The 13061-nt window shown below is 56.2% G+C and overlaps 1 protein-coding gene across 7 annotated transcripts in view; it reads left to right on the top strand.

Moving 5' to 3' along the window:
* Positions 1-12677: 12677 nt before the first annotated feature.
* GTF2IRD1 (GTF2I repeat domain containing 1) overlaps positions 12678-13061 on the top strand; it is a 68890-nt gene continuing 68506 nt past the window's right edge. For 2 of the 7 annotated variants that reach the window (XM_030028621.1, XM_030028617.2), the window contains exon 1: positions 12683-12886. The gene's annotated coding sequence lies outside the window, so the exon portion shown is untranslated. Of the gene's footprint in view, positions 12887-13061 lie in introns of all 7 variants that reach the window. The other 5 variants (XM_030028616.1, XM_030028615.1, XM_030028619.2 and 2 more) reach the window with 4 other exon arrangements.

The raw sequence follows: 13061 nt of genomic DNA, 5'->3' as shown, positions 1-13061 counted from the left end.
GTCAGGCACCCCGGGGCTGCTGGGGGTGTGTTAAGGGTGTTTTGCAGTGCACGAGCCATGGGGAGATGGAAATGGTTGGGGAGCAAGGAGGGGCTTTCCCTTTGCAGCTCAAATGTGGGGGCTTTGGCAAGTCCCTCTTGCCCTGAGCGCAAGTTGTGACCTGGAGCCATCAGCGTTTGGGGTCTGCCGAGAGCAGGGTTTGCAATCGGCCGAGAGGTTGCAGACCTGCCCTGGGGGATGAGATGCACCAGGAGTCGGCACGCGGCGTTTGCTCTTCTGCACCCTGTGCTGGAGGTGAGGACAGCCAGACCAAACATCGGCTCCTTCCCAGAGCGGCTCTCCTGGCCCGCTGCTGTCAGGTATCTCCCGAGCTGCAGGGTGATGGTGCTGTTTATTAATCCATGATTATTTCTCTGTTAATCTCCCTAGTCCCTCTCTGACACATCTACAACACCCCAAGGTGAGGAGTGTCACAGTGTGCTGCGCTAGACCTACCTCCCCTCACCTTGAGGCTGGTACCTATTCGTTTGAGCGATGCCACCTTGATTTTGCAGGGGCAGAGATGGTGGTTGTGTTGTCCTTATCCCTTCCAGCTCACTTACTGCAGACCTTTAGAGCACAGGGAAACAGAGATTGCTGTGGATCGGTCCTGGGGGGGGCTGTGGTTGCCGCCAGGCTCAGTGCCAGCCTGCAGCCCCACGTGTGGGTCCAGGTAAGCCACGCTGCTCCCCAGCCCAGCCTCCTGCCCCTCTTCCCCCGTGTTCCCACCGCATGCCCGTAGGGATGCTCTGAGCATCGTGGGGTTACGCTGTCCCCCGTGGGGCACGACTGGGGGAATTTACTCCAGGGCTTGGTGCTTTTTGCATGGTACGGCATCTCTTAGTTGGGAATTTCCCTGACTTCCCATGGCCTGTGCCCCAGCTCAGCAGCACCCCATACAGCAATGAAACATCTATCTCTCCTTCTGCCGTGTTTTCCTGCACCCATGGGCTGTAGATTCTTTACAGAAAGGCAGGGGTTTCCCAGTATTGCCAGCTGTCTTAAGATACAGGAAAAAACATGGGATGCTTTTTTCCTTGCTTCCTGGCTTCTTTTCTTGGACTTAAAATAAAATTCTCCACTACCAGGATTACCTGAAAGTTTTAAACTCTTTTGGAATAGCTGGTGAGGTTTGCAGGTGATGGATTGATTCCAGAGTGAGGCCCCAAGAAAATCACAGGTGACTGACAATAACACCATGAAAACTGGCCATGCAGCCTTATTCCAGAGCTGTAACATGGTCTGTACAGCGTGGGCTGTGATATCCTGCTGTTTTATTTTTTCAAGGTGTGTAAGAGTTGCTGTCAAAAACAAATAACTTGAGACTTTCCGTTTCTTCCCCAGCTCCTGGCCCTGTGCATTGCAGGGTCTCAGGATCTCCTAAAATAGCTGGGCAAGAACAGCGGGTCCCTGGGTCACCGCGTTGCTTATTTCTAGAGCTGGTGCTGATGGCGTCCGCTGCTGCCGTGTGCTTCGCTGTCCTCCAGCGGCTGGAAGGAGAATAATTTATATGAACTTTGCTTGGGAGAAATTTCCGGACACAGGAAGGTCCATCCAGTGTCAGCCCAGCATCGGTGCTGGGCAGGGAGCTGATGAAGTTGTTATTTTCCCTGGCCTTTGCTTGCAAAGGCTGCTGCTGCTCACTCACATCAGGTCCTAAGATGCTGCAGCTGGGGAGCACTGGAGGGTGGGATCCTCTCCCAGCCCAGCAGCTCTGGCGTGGGGAGCCGGGCGGTGGCTCCCGTGTGTGATCCCGCTGTCACGGCTCAGCCCTGGCCCCGAATAGCTGCTTCAAGGAGGTTTGCGACCCTCTGCTCCATCGGTCCCGTCTTCGCTGCCGAGGCTGCCAGCGAGGGGGGGGACCGCTCCAGCGGCGGCTGTCGAGCTGTCCCCATGCTGGCTGCGAGGTCACCAAGCAAGTTCCCCTTTTGCAGCCATCACTCCTGGAAGGAGATGTACCTGGGAAAAGACAGGTTTTTGGGGACAGGAGGCTTTATCCAGTACAGAAGCTGGCAGAAAACAGCGAGTTTTCCATCAACCCAGCCCTTCCCTGGGCTCTGGGCAGGGGCTGGGCTGCCCGGCGCAGGAGGCAAAGGCCATGAGCACCATGTCCCTGCTCAGGGCAGGTGACTCCAGCTCCATCTTTTATGTAGTTCCACTATATAATTCATTAACATGCATATTTACGATCAAGTGCCCAAGCCCCAGTATCTCATAGAGATAACACTGTAGCGCATGCCTTTGTTTGCAGACATCACATTTCAGTGCTGTTAATCGTATGGTGAGGATTAATAAAACATGAAGTTTAAAGATGCCTAAATCACAGTGGGGGAGCTGGTAATCTCTGCCAACAATAATATTTGCACTTTATTTTCATCCTAGCATCCAGCCAAGGAGCAGAACCTGGGCTGGGGAGCAGTAATGGAAATGGAAGGGATGAGGATGGCACAGGGATCCCGACCTGCTCCTTGGGCATCATGGGTGTCTCAGAAGAGGCGATGGGTGGGATGTCCTTCCTCATCCATGTTACGGACCTCATCCCCCTGGGATGCTGTGCTCATGCCTGGAGCTGGACGGGTGCTTCAGGGATGGGTTTAATCCAGGGGTAAGGTAGGGATGAGATACGAAGTGGCCTCTCTGCATGGGGACACATGCAGAGGGGAAATCTCTGCATGGATGTGGCCGCCCTGCTCTAACCGCACATCCTGCGGCCACCCGTGGTCCATGCTCCCCCAGGAACTGCCACCCAAGGGCATGTCTCTTTGGACCATCCCCTCTGGAGGGGGCAGAGGTACCAGATGTCACAACCCGGACTGGACAGACCAGGGAGTACTGCTGAATTCGGAATTCCCTTGGGCTAAATTAAGGTGAAACAACACCAAACAATCAGTTAAACATTTTATTCATGGCAGAAACAAACTGAACTTGGGAGGCATAACAATAGGTGGTGGGGTTTCTCACAATAGGAATTGGCATGGAACTACCTCAGTAAACCAGGTAACCCATGGTAACCATGTACATCAATTCGGGGAATAAGGAGATCCCTCCTGTTGGGTCAGGAGGTTCAGAGTGGACCCCCTTGCTTTCTAGACTCCTCAGAGAAAGGCCCCAGGGTGGCTGGATCCACTCTTAGTCCCAGACTTGGCCAGCGGTTTTATGTCTTAAAGGGATGAGGTGTAGGGATTATGGAAAAGGAAAGAGAGAAAAAGACGGAGAGAGAAAAAGGAAAAGAGGAAGATTTCACCGGTCCTGGGTCCAGCATTGGTCCAGTCAGCCGAGGGGTCCCAGTTCCGGTGGACTTGCACCCCTGGGGCTTCAGTTTGTGTCCTTTTACCATCCTTGCCCCTCCTTCGGGCGGGCAGTCGGACTCATTAGGTTAATTAGGTGTCACGAGTGGTTTGTGAGCCTTTGGGACTTGGGGGTTGTTTGGGGAGTAACTTCCCCTTCTCTGCAGACTTGATCTTTGGCCATGCATGGTGAGCTGTCCCGCTCAGCACATCAGAACAGGTTGCTGCCCACCCTTGGGCATGCCCTCCCTGTCCTCTTGCTGATGGGTGCTGATCGGCTTCTTTTCGGCTGGGGTTCCTTGCTATGCTATTACGTAGAGTTTGTCATTAAGCAGAACTTGCCCCACCACAATGTTTGAGACATTGGTGTCACCATCCCTGGAGGTGTTCAAAAAACATGTAGACATGGCACTTCAGGACATGATTTAGTGGGCATGGTGGTGTTGGGTTGATATTAGACTTGATGATCTTAGAGGTCTTTTCCAAACTTAATGATTCTATTCTATTAACTCTTTCAGTCTGTCACACCAGGTCTCTGCTTGGTGCCGGGAGACCTGTGGGCCACCAACGGTGCAATTCTGCTTTTGCAGGGGCTGCCCGTGTCCGCTCCCCGCTGTAGCCCCAAAACCAGCGAGCCCGGCTTGAAGGGGCACGGCAGCCTGGCAGCCCCAGTGCCGAAATGGGCACCAAGAACACGCTGCTTCCCTGGCAAGGCTGCTTCCTCCCCGTCTCTTTGCCGCCTAACAAGCATCCTTGTCAAAATAGCTAATTTCCTTTCAGAACAAAAAGTCACCTGAATACATTTGGAAGCTGTATTGCACTATCAGGGTAATCAGAATTTAATTTGATGCAGTCAAGGCTCTAAAAAGATGTTATCAAGGGGAACATCAAAGCTGGATTCCTGCGCTTGGAAATGCAACTGGAATGCTTAGTCCAGATTTCTCATTTTATCGGAGACTTTCAAAATATCAGTCTAAATAACAAAAAATGAATATTAAGAGTATTTGCAAATTAATGTCTTTTGTAGCTGAACAAAGGCCTACTTCTTTTGCATGTCTGGGACAGTCTCTTATTAAATCCTACTAATTATACAATTTTGTTGTGTCTAATCGTTTCTGCACTTGCAGGAATTAAAACCGAAGCTCGTTTCCTCATTTGTTGCACGACGCTGCCCTTCAGGGTCCCGATCCTGCAAAGTGAGGCAGCTCCCACTCGAGCCAGGGAGACCCCGTGGGTACCGAGACAGGGAAGGTGGGATGGGGACCTGGGCTTGTTCTTTCTCTCCTGTGTCTGTGTTATATCCTCGGGGCTTTGCATTGTTCCCGGCTCTTGGGATAGCTGAGCAAAACCTCCAGCTCTTACTAGTGAATGTAATTGCGTGACAATTTCAGTGATTTTTAAAGTACAATGTCAGAAGGAAGAAAGGTGTCTCTGGGCCTTTTGAGTGCCAACGAGCTTGAAAATGTGACTGTATTGGTTTTGTTGGCAAGGTTTTGGTAGCGGGGGGGGTTACAGGGGTAGCTTCTGTAAGAAGCTGCTAGAAGCTTCCCCTGTGTTCAAGAGAAAGCCAATACCAGCTCTGAGACGGACCCGCCGCCGGCCAAGGCCGAGCCAATCAGCGATAGCGGTAACGCCTCTGTGATAACATTTTTAAGAAGGAAAAAAGTTGGGACAGGCAGATTCAGCAGCCGGAGAGAGGAGTGAGAACATGTAAGAGAAACAACTCTGCGGACACCAAGGTCAGTGAAGAAGGAGGGGGAGGAGATGCTCCAGGCGCCGGAGCAGAGATTCCCCTGCGGCCCGTGGTGAAGACCATGGTGAGGCAGGCTGTCCCCCTGCAGTCCATGGAGGTCCACGGTGGAGCAGATATCCACCTGTAGCCCGTGGAGGACCCCACGCCGGAGCAGGTGGGTTTCCCGAAGAAGGCTGTGACCCCGTGGGAACCCTGCGCTGGAGCAGGTTCCTGGCAGGACCTGCGGATCTGTGGAGAGAGGAGCCCACGGAGCAGGTTTTCTGGCAGGACTTGTGACCCCGTGGGGGACCCACGCTGGAGCAGTGTGCTCCTGAAGGACTGCACACCGTGGAAAGGACCCATGCTGGAGCAGTTCGTGAAGAACTGCAGCCCGTGGGAAGGGCCCACGTTGGAGAAGTTCGTGGAGGACTGTCTCCCGTGGGTGGGACCCCATGTTGGAGCAGGGAAGAGTGTGATGAGTCCTCCCCCTGAGGAGGATGAAGCGGCAGAAAACAACGTGTGATGAACTGACCGTAAACCCCATCCCCGTCCCCCTGTGCCGCTGTGGGGGGTTGGTAGAGAAGCCGGGAGTGAAGCTGTGCCCGGGAAGAAGGGAGGGGTAGAGGGAAGGTGTTCTGAGATTCGGTTTTATTTCTCATTACCCTACTCTGGTTGATTTGTAATAAAGTGAGTTAATTTCCCCAAGTTGAGTCTGTTTTGCCCGTGACGGTAAGTGATGAGTGATATCTCTCCTGTCCTTATCTCGACCCACAAGCTCTTTGTTATATTTTCTCTCCCCTGTCCAGCTGAGGAGGGGGAGTGATAGAACGGCTTTGGTGGGCACCTGGCAACCAGCCAGGGTCAACCCATCACAGTGACCAAAATGTGACCCTGGAGACAAGGTGCTCCTTTTTGGGGAGGTTTTGTTCAACCTGGGGGGCCACGACTGTGGTGTAGCAGTGGCTGATGCTGGGGCAGGGGACAGCAGAACAGTGGCCTTGTCCATGTTCACTTCAAATGTGACGATTTCTGTGCCAAGCTCAGGCTTTTTTGCTGCCCTGTGCGTGCCAAGCCTGCTGGGGCGGTGGGTGATGGCATGGCAGCCCCTGCCCAGCACTGCAGCCATCGACCCCCTCTCTTCCCTTAGCTCCCATTTCTACAGAGCCCGATCCCAAACGCCATCGTCCCCCTGTGCGGGGGACACAGGGGACGGACCCGTCACTGGCTTTAGCCCTCGGAAATGTGGCGGGGGAGCTTTGGGGGAAAGGAGGTTCAGTCAACTTCGTTAGGGAAATAGCATGGATCTTGTGTTCAAACCTTTGAAGTGTTAATTAAAAAGAATTATGCAAAGGAGCGAGGATTTGAAACATTCATTTGAATCTCAATAAGGCATCTGTATTAAAAATAGCAGCGGGATCAACGAAAGATACAGCAGTTTTGGAGTGAAACGGTCCCGGCGTCCCCAGTGCTGTCGGGCAGTGGGTTTCTGTCCGCTCCCTGCCCTGAACGGGTGCTGCGGAGCATGGCACAGCAAGAGCCTGGGAAAACACTTCTTCTTGCCTAATATTTAAAGATCTTAAAAGCATCTTGTTTAAAAAAAAGACCCCGTGGGGTCTGACGTGGCACTTAGCTGCAGTGCACGGGGAGGGAGAGCGGGGTGCATGGGCTGGTGAGGTGGGTGCAGGGCTGCGACCACCCCAGGGGCACCCAACATGGGCCACAAGGCACCCCACACAGACTGCAGCCCCCCAGACCCCAAACCACCCCCCAGCCTCCCCCCCTGCACAGCCCCTTCCAGGAGAAACTGGGGGGATGCGTGTCTCCGGCATGGCCCTTCATTAAAACCCCCAGCATGTCCTGGCCCTCGCTCATTCCAATAAAAAGCATCCAGGGTATTAATTACCAGATCGGTGGATAACGTCGTTAAGTTTACTTTTGCGCTGCGCGGACCCAACGGGAATGTCAATGCCTCCTGCCCTTGGCGTTGGCGCTGCAAGGGCGCGAGCCGGTGGGGACCCTGACCGGCGCCGGGTGGGCTGTGCCGGGCCGGCAGCACCATGGGGGCACCGGCACCGAGACCCCATGCCTGCAGAGAACTGACGCTTTCGGTTCATTCCCGGCGTGGGAGCGGGTGGGCTGCAAGGGCATGGGTCCTCCGGTGGGGATGGCTTTGCTGAGCAGCAAGTCGGGGGGGTTGCAATCGGGGGCCGAAAGCAGCCTGGGCAGGGAACGGGGGGCGAGGAGCTTTGCTGGGGCCACAGCCCCGCAGGGAAGGTTCTGACGGGCAAAGCCGGAGCCTCGCCGCGAAATTACGCGGTGATTTCAAAGGCTGGGGCTGTAACTTCAGCTGCACGTTTGATTAAAAATGTATGAATATCAGCCCGACCTTGAGCAGGGCTCGGGGCTGACGCTCCCCCGGCAGCCCCTCGTCCCCCGCCGGCGGGAGGAGGTGATGCTCTCGGCCAAAACGCGGCACGGGGATAACCCCAATGCCTGCCTTCCTGCGCCAGGGAGTGGGATTTCCACGGATGGGGCCTCTCCGGTCCCGTTTGGATGCCTGAAGTCTGCAGAGGGGACCCCGGGACCAAGGGTTGGGCTGTCGGACCGCCCCCCCCCCCCCCCCCCCGGGACGCTGCCAGTACCCACGGCAGCCCTCCTGCCTGCGCCGAGGTGTGAAGTATTCCCCATCCTTTGCACCGATGAGCCAAAACCAACCCTGGTGACAACATCAGCTTAGGAAAGGACCTTTCCTCCTGCCAGGTGATGTGGAGCTGGGAAGGATGGGGGGGGGGGTCAGAAAATGGAAATCTCCCTGCTCTGCTCCCCAGGACGCTGTGCGGAGGCTCCGGTTTGGGAGCACCTCGCCGGGCTCTCATTAACATGGAAATAATTCAAGGGACACACGCAAGACAGCTAGAAAAGCATTTTATCTGTTGCGCCGGAGCAAACTCTTTTTGCAGCGCGGCGTTCAAAGGACGGCACGACTGCAGGCAGCTGGCACCGCAGATAGATATGTTAAATGCAGATAGGCAGAGTAAATATTCACTAGAAGCCATTGCTATGCCCCAGCAGGCAGGGAATGGAGGGGGGGGGTGTTTTTTGATCTTTCTACAAATGTGTTTGGGACCAATAGATACCAGCTCTGGTTTTGCAGGGAATCCTTGCCAATTTTACTCAACAGCATATATCTTGCAAAATAATTAATAATATTTTTGGCTGCCTCGGTGCACAGCTCTCCCCGTAGTAGCTGTTTTCGGCGCAGGACGGACTCGCTGCAAATACAGCCCAAAACCCAGCGGTTAATTTGCTGCATGCAAAGTCTTGTTCCTCCAAGTATGAGCGATGGCTTGAAAAGCTCTTTTTTCCCTGCTAACCCTCAGAGCTTCCCACCCAGAGCCGCAGACCCCAGTACTTTCCCCTCTAGGCTTTTCCTTGCACGCTTTTTGCGTCTCCCAGCCCTGCTGCGGGTGATGCCAGCTCCCCGCATCCGCACCGCTCACGCGACACATGCCTGGCAGGAATGAGTGGCGGGGGGCTTCCAGAAATGTCCCGCTCTTTGATCTATAATTTAAAAACCATTTTGTTTTGCCTTGGTCGTTTTAACCAGCAATTTGCTATAGCGAAAGAACACAATACCCCTTTAGGAAAGAAGAAATAAACTCATTCTTTCAATTAAATTTCTCCTGACCTTACTAAAACTTTTTCCCCGTTCCCTCTTCTAAAGAAGCAGCTTTTCTTTTTTTATTTTTGTGATCTCCAATTCCACCGAGAGACAGAAGAAATCAGCATATCAGAGAAAACAACGATTCTTGTGATGCCCAGCAGTCACTAATTAACAAATTAAAAAAAAAAAAAAAAAGAAATCTTTCTGCAGATAGGATTGTTTTCTGGCGATGTTGCCTTTTCTTTTGTCAGCGCTGTGACAAGGAACTTCTTTATTGCTGCAGATAGAGCAGATTAAACCATCCCTCTCACGCCGTTCGCCTAGTTGGATGGGTTTGTGTGGCTCATTATTTTGGCCCCCAAAGAAAATGCCTCACCCCCACTTTTATCCTATTGTGGGGGATCCTTCAGACATGTGCATAGATGTGAAAATTGCAGGAGAGTGTTCAAGCCATCGCATCTGTCCCCTGGCTGGACCAGGCGTCCTTTTAATAAGCACGAGCATCCCTAGAGGATGGGGGCTCAGGGGCGCCGACTTCACCTGTGGACTCAGTTCCAGTGGAACATCTGGAGAACACCTGGGGTCCCACCAGATGGTCCACCTCCCCCCTGAAGTCCATAGCCCCCAGCTGGCAGCAGCCCCAGGAGAGCTCCCCAAGGGGCCGAGCTGCAGCTCAGCCCGTCCCTCCCAGCACTGGTGCGGTGCGGCTGGCAGCCCGCCTCCTCCACACCGTCTTCCCAGGCTCCTTCTCCGAACTTCAGGACCATTTTGGCCTCTCCCCCTCCCCAGCGCTCGTAGCCCTTGGGCACCCAAAGCAGAGGCTCTGTTGGGACCTGCTGCCGGCCGCGGGGGCTGAGCTCTCTGTTCACGCACCAGTGACCGAAGGTGGCACCCGCGGGTCTCCAACCTTACTTTGGATCACGATCTCCAATGGTGAAGAGCAAAACGGGTCCCCAAAGCCAGCTGGCACAGAGCCATCCCCCAGAGCTCGGCGCTGGAGTCCCGACCTCGCGACCAGCTCTCGGGGTCTCTGCTGGAGCGAGGCAGAAGGGCAGGACAGTTCCCTGCGCTTTTGGAGCGAGCCAGCTCCTGGGCTTCTGCTAAAGGACCTTGGAAACCCTCCTTGCCGAGGTCCCCTCCGAGGGCCGGCATCCTTCGGAGGGCTCCGACAAATGTCACCCTGCAGCAGCGATGAGTTGAACGCATGCGGGAGAGTTGCTTAATTCCCCAAATACCAACACCATCGTCTTTCTCTGACCGGTCCTCAATGTTCCCTTGGGGCTGCTGGCACCCCCCGGATACTCCGTGGGGCCGGGAGCGCGGGGCCGGCCCCAGGGAGGGCAGTTTTTGGGAGCAACAACAAGCACAAGCCTGACCCAAGCGCGGTCGCAGGCAGGACCCCAGCGCTGCCCAAAACCTCCGCCCGCTGCAACGGGCACCATGGGGCCACAGCCCTACCCGGCTGCAGAGCAGGGGGACGTGCGCAGCCCCGGATGGTGCATAAAAATACACTTTTTTTCCCCCTTTTTTCTCCCCTTTTTTTGAGTTGCATAGGTTTCCCCAGTCAGGGGCCGTGGGTTTTGGCCGGCAGCGTGCTGGGGAGGTGATGGAGAGCCACGGCGAGAGCGGGGCAGCGGAGCCCTCCACAGAAACCTGCCCATCCTTTGCAGGCAACTCCCCCTTGTTCGGCTCCTGCGCTCGGATGACCTAATTAAATTAATTTTGGTGTTTTTTTTTTTTTCTTGGGTCTGGCTTAAAGATAATTAGCCAAAACATGCCCTGATTTCTTTCTTTGGAGTAAGATCTTCCATTTAATTATTCAGCAAGTGTGTTTTCACTCACCATGTACGCTCCCAGAGACAGCCGATGCCGGGTGCCAATCGAGGACCGGCTCCGGCCGCCCCGGTTGGACCCATCCTGCCCAGAGGAGCCCCGTCCCATCAAACCCTTCATCCCTATTGGGGTTTTGCTGGGAACCCCACACAGCCCCCAGCCTGCCGCTACCAGTGCAGTGAGTTTGCCAGGCCCGAGGACACGGGGAGGGACGCGGCGGGTGCCGGGTGCCTGCGTGGGGCTCGGCAGAGCCAAAAAGTCCCTTCCCCGCTCCTCCAGAAACTGGAAAAAAGTGTTTTCTCTTAAAATGTTTTCTTCTCCCCGTGGCCCTGAAGCGGTAATAAATCATCCCTTATTTAAAACAAAATCCAGCTAATGGAGCAGCTGCATAATGTGTGCTTCAAAGGGAAAAAAAATGTCAGCAGTTTCCAAACTTTCGAGGTTAAAACGCTGTCAAGTTATTTTTAATAGTTTTTCATTTGTTTTAATTTGCCATTCCTTAATATGCAGCGAGGAACTTGGAAAATAATAATTTCCTCCTCGCGAGTCGTCTGCCCAGCTGGGAAACACAGCCTTGGCCTCTGTGCCAGCGGTGGCCGGGGACGGCGGCAGCGCCGATGGGGCGGACGGGACCTCCCGGCACTGCGGCGCCTGGCTCTGCTGAACGGGGTGCTCCAAACGGGCATGCCGGCCTGGGCTGGGCTGGGCTGTGCCGGGCCGGGCTGGGCTGTGCCAAGCTGTGCCATGCTGTGCCGGGCTGTGCCGTGTCAAGCCATGCCCCAACGGGCCACGTCAAGGCAGGCCATGCCGCACCGAGCAGGGCTCCGCGGTGCCAGGCTGGGCCATGCTGAGCCAGGCTGTGCCAAACTGTGCTGTGCTGTGCGGTGCCAGGCCATGCTAAGTTTTGCCATGCCAAGATGAACTATGCGGGGCAAGACTGTGCCAAGCCATGCTGTGCTGTGCCAAGCTGTGCAAGGCTAGGCCGTGCCAAACCAAGGTGTGCCGACCTGAGCTGTGTAGGGCCAGGCTGTACCGAGCTGTGCTATGCCATGCCGAGCCATGCAGTGCCAGGCCGTGCCATGCTGAGCCAAGCCGAGCCACGTGGGGCAAGGCTGCGCTGAGCTGTGCTACGCCATGCTGAGCCGTGCCATGGCAAGCCACGCCATGCCAAGCCAAGCTGTGCTGAGCTGAGCCGTGCAGAGCCAGGCCATGCCGAGCCACGCTGTGCTGAGCTGAGCTGTGCTGAGCCAAGCCATACAGGGCAAGGCTGTGCCACGCCGTGCCATGCTGAGCCAAGCCGAGCCACGTGGGGCAAGGCTGTGCTGAGCTGAGCTGTGCTATGCCCTGCTGAGCCGTGCAGTGCCATGTCACGCCGGGCCAAGCCAAGCTGTGTGGGGCCAGGCTGCGCCAACCTGTGTTGTGCCATGCTGAGCCGTGCAGAGCCAGGCCATGCCAAGCCATGCCATGCTGAGCTGAGACGAGCCACGTGGCACAAGGCTGTGCCGAGCCGTGCTCTGCCATGCCGAGCCGTGCAGGACCACGCCGAGCCAAACCTATACAAGCTATACAGGGCAAGGCTGTGCCACGCCAATCCATACCGTACCATGCCAAACCGAGCCAAACCACCCAAGGCCCACGCTATACCAAGCCATACCATGCCAAACCGTGCCAAGCCCAGCCACGCCAACACCAACAGATGGCGACAGGTCCCCATTGCACCCCCATAACCCACCCCCCCCCCCCCCTCCAGCAGCCGCCGGGGCCACCGCGCCGGGGCCGCGCCGAGCCGTGCCGAGCCGTTCCGGCTCGGCTCGGCACGGCTCGGCGCGGCCCCGGCGCGGCATAAAAGGATTTAACACAGCTCGTCTCGGCTCTCCCCCCCCCCCGTCCGGTTATCGGGCTGGTTAATCCCGTATGTAAATGGCAGCCAATGGATGGTGCCGTTGAGCGGGGTTGGGATTAGCGGCGGGGCGAATGGCTGGCACTTTTACTGGGATTACAGAACAAAGAGCTGCTCTCCTTTCCCAGTTTGGGGGGGGGGTGGTTTGGTTTTTTTTTTTTTTCTCCCCCCCCCCCCTTCTTCCCTCCCCCCCCCCCTCCTTCCCCCCCTCCCTCCCCCTCCCTTCCCCTCCCTTCTCCACCTCCTCCTTCCTCCTCCTCCTCCTTCTTTCCTTTAAGCCCCCACCGGGTAGTACCGGCTCCGCCCGGGGAGGAGGGAAGCGGCGGGAGGCGGCGGGAGGCGGCTCCATCCCGGCCCCCGCCCGCCCGCCCCCGCCGCTCCCGCGCAGCCTCGCCGGGGGAGGCAGGAGCGCCGCGCCCGAGACGCCCGCGGTAAGGAAAAGTTTTGCCCCCCCCCTTCTCCCCCCCCCACTCCTCATGGTTCTCCCCTCCTTCCCCCCCCCTCCTCCGCCTCGGTCCCAGTCCTGGGGGTGACGGTGGGGAGAGCCGGGGGGGGGGGGGATGCGGGGTTTGGGGGATGCTAGGTGCGATGGGGCTGGGGGGGTGC

Source organism: Aquila chrysaetos, chromosome 10 (assembly GCF_900496995.4).
Source record: "Aquila chrysaetos chrysaetos chromosome 10, bAquChr1.4, whole genome shotgun sequence".
Classification (NCBI taxonomy): domain Eukaryota; kingdom Metazoa; phylum Chordata; class Aves; order Accipitriformes; family Accipitridae; genus Aquila; species Aquila chrysaetos.
This window is presented reverse-complemented; position numbering and strand designations above follow the sequence as displayed.